Below are 5758 nucleotides of genomic sequence, written 5' to 3'. Positions count from 1 at the left end.
CACTCATCCAGTTTCCCCTGTATTCTCTCATTTTTGCACAACATTTTCATCATCTGTTCCTCATATTCTCTCACAATGTCCAGTATTTTCTCACTCGCACTCTTTGAAATTTTGTTCGTCTCCGTAAACAGGAATTTACGGAGTCTCGCACCAATTACTCTCATACACGCTATCTCACTCACTTCCGCAACGCTCTCATTCTCTCCCTCATTCATTAATCAAAAACGAAAGTTAGAGGTTCAAAGGCGATCAGATACCGCCCTAGTTCTAACCATAAACGATGCCAGCTAGCGATCCGCCGAAGTTCCTCCGATGACTCGGCGGGCAGCTTCCGGGAAACCAAAGCTTTTGGGTTCCGGGGGAAGTATGGTTGCAAAGCTGAAACTTAAAGGAATTGACGGAAGGGCACCACCAGGAGTAGAGCCTGCGGCTTAATTTGACTCAACACGGGAAACCTCACCAGGCCCAGACACCGGAAGGATTGACAGATTGATAGCTCTTTCTTGATTCGGTGAGTGGTAGTGCATGGCCGTTCTTAGTTGGTGGAGCGATTTGTCTGGTTAATTCCGATAACGAACGAGACTCTAGCCTGCTAAATAGGCGTACCTTATGGTATCGCGAAGGCCCCCGGCTTCGGCTGGCGGGTTTTTACTACCAACGTACAAACAAATCTTCTTAGAGGGACAGGCGGCTTCTAGCCGCATGAGATTGAGCAATAACAGGTCTGTGATGCCCTTAGATGTTCTGGGCCGCACGCGCGCTACACTGAAGGAATCAGCGTGTGTTCCCTGGCCGAAAGGCCCGGGTAACCCGCTGAACCTCCTTCGTGCTAGGGATTGGGGCTTGCAATTGTTCCCCATGAACGAGGAATTCCCAGTAAGCGCGAGTCATAAGCTCGCGTTGATTACGTCCCTGCCCTTTGTACACACCGCCCGTCGCTACTACCGATTGAATGATTTAGTGAGGTCTTCGGACTGGTGCGCGGCAATGTCTCGGCATTGCCGATGTTGCCGGGAAGATGACCAAACTTGATCATTTAGAGGAAGTAAAAGTCGTAACAAGGTTTCCGTAGGTGAACCTGCGGAAGGATCATTAACGTTCCGGAGGTCCTGCTCTGCGTCGAGAGTCCTCTCTTTTGGGAGAGACGCGCGCTCGCAGCAGTCGGCGACTGAATGGACGCGCTGAAAAGGCGCTCTCAGAGAAAAAGAAAATAACGGATTTGACGGAATTTGTTGTTGTGTTTTGATATAACGACGGACGCCGTCGCGCCTCTCTGACCGAAAGTAGTCGGCAAGCAGAGCAGCGCGCCCGGCGGTGTTCGACGACGATTCGGAGCGAGACGCTTCGTGATCACGCTCGTGTGTGTGCCATTCTCCGGCCACACACACACAGAGCGTCGATTCGGCGTTGAGCGCGAACCGGTGGTAACCTATGCCCGCGCACGCGTGTGTGCAGCACCCACGACGTTCGTCGACGCGCGCCCTACCCGTTGTCGCGGGGCAGCGGTCAGCGTGCCGAGAACACACGGTGTGCGACCGCGAGTGCCGAGCGAGAGGACCCCCATATATTATTATAATATATATATAACACAGAGAAGGGATCGATGATATTTCGACCAATCTGTCAACTGTGTCGGTCCGACGGTTTCTTCAAAGAGCTTCCGCCCCGGCTCTCCCGTTGCGGGAGAGACGCTCCGAACAAGAAACACACAACTCTATCTTTGTGCCGTAGCCTTCCCTGGCGGGAGGCGGCGGTCCGCGCGCGTCCGAGGACGCGCGCGGACAGGCTGATCGAAGAGCCACCACGATTATTCTCTCTCTCTCGTCCGAGAGAAGAGACCACGATGGTTGAACGAGAAGCGCGTTTCTTCGCGAACGCAAAAATTTCGAACGATTACCCTGAACGGTGGATCACTTGGTTCGTGGGTCGATGAAGAACGCAGCTAATTGCGCGTCAACTTGTGAACTGCAGGACACATGAACATCGACATTTCGAACGCACATTGCGGTCCACGGATACAATTTCGGACCACGCCTGGCTAAGGGTCGTTTTAGTACCCCTAAACTGCTTGCGTCCGAAAAGCGCGCACGGCCACGACGCGGGCGACCAGAGAATGGCGCGCGCGTCGCCTGTGCCCTGTGCAACGCTTACAATGGGCGTACGAGCGATCGTTGGACGTTCGCCCGAGGTGTCTGTGCCGCGCCGACCGGCCGCGGTGCAAATCCTGGCGTCGTCTGAAATGACACACCGAAATAATAATAATGAGAAGGAAAAGCGCACAAGCGTGTAAAACGTTGGCGAACGCGCGCCCAGAGAATGCTGCGCGAATTAAGAGGGGGAGCGTGTTTGTGTATCCAAGTCGTGTGTGTACGCGAGAGCCGAGGAGAAATGGGATGAGAGTAAGAGCGCGCGCGAAGGGAGCAACAAACGGCCAAAAAATGGGTCAGAACGGTGAATGGCACCGCTTTCTCTAGAGCGGCGCGTGCGTCGTTGTCTCCCGAAAGTAGGTAGCGCTTGTCTCACCGTTTCTCCTCTCCGTACATCACACAGACTGACCGGACTGCTCTCGCACTCTGTGCCGCGTCTCTCGGTGCGATAGCGCTCGCGCGTCTTATGCCGAGGCGCCCTTGCCCGCACACATAACGGTATTACGGAGAAATATACGGCGCGTCGTCGTCCGGCGGAGAGAGCATTCGTAATCCTTTACCTCTTTACGGAGAAGGGTTTTGAATCGCGAGCCGACCGCGTGTCCGAGTCCACGAAATTTTCGTAAAGCGAAAAAAGGGGACCGGCGCGCCGCGTCGTGTACTCGTCGAATCGATTCCGCCCGAATTTCGTATATAAAAGAGAAGGGAGAGCCGAGAATCTCGAACCCCGCGATATATCGTCTCCATTACCACCAACGAGTGTGTGTGCGGTTAGCGCCCCGGCGATTTGCCTTCTCGCGTATTTCGTATGCTGCCGCTGCTGCTCTCTCGTTCGACGCTCTCTCTCTCTCTCTCCCTCTTATAATATATATTATAGAGGAGAGACGACGATGAGCGACGCGGAGGAGGCAAACGGCTACGAAAACTCACTATGCGACGACCTCAGAGCAGGCGAGATTATCCGCTGAATTTAAGCATATTATTAAGCGGAGGAAAAGAAACTAACCAGGATTTCCTTAGTAGCGGCGAGCGAACAGGAAAGAGCCCAGCACCGAATCCCGCGGTTCCGCCGCAGGGAAATGTGGTGTTTGGGAGGATCCGCTTATCCCGAGGTGCCGCGTCGCGTCCAAGTTTATCTTGAATGGGGCCACTTACCCGTAGAGGGTGCCAGGCCCGTAGCGACCGGTGAGCGCCTCGGGAGGATCTCTCCTTAGAGTCAGGTTGCTTGAGAGTGCAGCTCTAAGTGGGTGGTAAACTCCATCTAAGGCTAAATACGACCACGAGACCGATAGCAAACAAGTACCGTGAGGGAAAGTTGAAAAGAACTTTGAAGAGAGAGTTCAAGAGTACGTGAAACCGTTCAGGGGTAAACCTAAGAAACCCAAAAGATCGAACGGGGAGATTCATCGTCAGCGGCGCTGGCTTCGCGTCGGTCGGCGATGTCCCGCGGAGTCCTTGCGGCTCGCGCGCGGGCACGCTACCGTGCGCCGATGTCCGGCGCTCGTCGTCGTGTACTTCTCCCCAAGTAGAACGTCGCGACCCGCTGGGTGTCGGTCTACGGCCCGGGTGCGGTGTCTGTCGCGTCGCCGGTAAAACGGCACGCGACAAACCCTCGGTCGCCCGGCCGGCTGCTCGGCGGTACGCGCAAGGTATCAGGCCGCACTATTCACGGTGCGTCGACACCGTCGCAAGCGCGCGCCACGGTACTTGGAGGTTACGGACTTCGCGCCGTCCCCGGTCCTGGCCCGCTGTTGGTTACAGTACGGTACACCTTCGACAGGCCTGCGAACGTCTCCCGCGGTCTTGCGGGAGACCGATACCGGTCGGCGACGCTACTGCTTTGGGTACTCTTAGGACCCGTCTTGAAACACGGACCAAGGAGTCTAACATGTACGCGAGTCATTGGGACTTGTCGCGAGACCTAAAGGCGTAATGAAAGTGAAGGTCGGCCCTGGCCGTCGACCTAGGGAGGATGGGCCGCGTCGCGATGCGGCCTCGCACTCCCGGGGCGTCTCGTTCTCATCGCGAAAAGAGGCGCACCCAGAGCGTACACGTTGGGACCCGAAAGATGGTGAACTATGCCTGGTCAGGACGAAGTCAGGGGAAACCCTGATGGAGGTCCGTAGCGATTCTGACGTGCAAATCGATCGTCGGAACTGAGTATAGGGGCGAAAGACTAATCGAACCATCTAGTAGCTGGTTCCCTCCGAAGTTTCCCTCAGGATAGCTGGCACTCGGCCGTTCCGCACGGAACGCGCGCGAGTCTCATCTGGTAAAGCGAATGATTAGAGGCCTTGGGGCCGAAGCGACCTCAACCTATTCTCAAACTTTAAATGGGTGAGATCTCTGGCTTTCTTGAATTATGAAGCCACGAGCATCTTCGGATCAGAGTGCCAAGTGGGCCATTTTTGGTAAGCAGAACTGGCGCTGTGGGATGAACCAAACGCAGAGTTAAGGCGCCCAACTCGACGCTCATGGGACACCATGAAAGGCGTTGGTTGCTTAAGACAGCAGGACGGTGGCCATGGAAGTCGGAATCCGCTAAGGAGTGTGTAACAACTCACCTGCCGAAGCAACTAGCCCTGAAAATGGATGGCGCTGAAGCGTCGAGCCTATACTCTGCCGTCAGCGGCAAGTGGGGCGGCAACCGGGAGCGGGCGTTAGTCTTTTCTCGCGTCGTCACGAAGCCCTGACGAGTAGGAGGGTCGCGACGGTGAGCGCAGAAGGGTCTGGGCGCGAGCCTGCCTGGAGCCGCCGTCGGTGCAGATCTTGGTGGTAGTAGCAAATACTCCAGCGAGGCCCTGGAGGACTGACGTGGAGAAGGGTTTCGTGTGAACAGCCGTTGCACACGAGTCAGTCGATCCTAAGCCCTAGGAGAAATCCTATGTCAATGACGGCGTACAATATACTCGAGTGTCGAGAAATAATAATAAATATTATACGAAAGACACACGCCCGTCGGGCGAAAGGGAATCCGGTTCCTATTCCGGAACCCGGCAGCGGAACCGCATACAATTCGGGCCCTCGTAAGAGTGTTCGTCGGGGTAACCCAAAATGACCTGGAGACGCCGTCGGGAGATCCGGGAAGAGTTTTCTTTTCTGTATAAGCATTCGAGTTCCCTGGAAACCTCTAGCAGGGAGATAGGGTTTGGAACGCGAAGAGCACCGCAGTTGCGGCGGTGTCCGGATCTTCCCCTCGGACCTTGAAAATCCAGGAGAGGGCCACGTGGAGGTGTCGCGCCGGTTCGTACCCATATCCGCAGCAGGTCTCCAAGGTAAAGAGCCTCTAGTCGATAGAATAATGTAGGTAAGGGAAGTCGGCAAATTGGATCCGTAACTTCGGAATAAGGATTGGCTCTGAGGAGCGGGGCGTGTCGGGCTTGGTCGGGAAGCGGGTCTGGCTGACGTGCCGGGCCTGGGCGAGGTGAACGGTCGGCGTTCTCGCGCCGGTCCCGGGATCCGAGCTCGGTCCCGTGCCTTGGCCTCCCGCGGATCTTCCTTGCTGCGAGGCTTCCGTGGCGGCGCGAGCCGTCGTGGTCGTCCTCTTCGGCCGCCATTCAACGCTCAGCTCAGAACTGGCACGGACTAGGGGAATCCGACTGTCTAATTAA

The 5758-nt window shown here is 55.9% G+C and overlaps 1 non-coding gene and 2 pseudogenes across 1 annotated transcript; all 3 read left to right on the top strand.

Moving 5' to 3' along the window:
* Positions 1-358: 358 nt before the first annotated feature.
* LOC146721450 (small subunit ribosomal RNA) lies at positions 359-1087 on the top strand (annotated as a pseudogene; the record flags this gene model as incomplete).
* Positions 1088-1894: 807 nt separating this feature from the next.
* On the top strand, positions 1895-2048 carry LOC114937571 (5.8S ribosomal RNA). The gene has a single exon (XR_003820907.2). It is a non-coding gene; the product is annotated as a 5.8S ribosomal RNA (ribosomal RNA).
* Positions 2049-3107: 1059 nt separating this feature from the next.
* On the top strand, positions 3108-5439 carry LOC146721449 (large subunit ribosomal RNA; annotated as a pseudogene).
* Positions 5440-5758: the final 319 nt, after the last annotated feature.

This window comes from Nylanderia fulva, unplaced genomic scaffold, assembly GCF_048542155.1.
Source record: "Nylanderia fulva isolate GAGA-0341 unplaced genomic scaffold, ASM4854215v1 Scaffold473, whole genome shotgun sequence".
Taxonomy (NCBI): Eukaryota; Metazoa; Arthropoda; class Insecta; order Hymenoptera; family Formicidae; genus Nylanderia; species Nylanderia fulva.
This window is presented reverse-complemented; position numbering and strand designations above follow the sequence as displayed.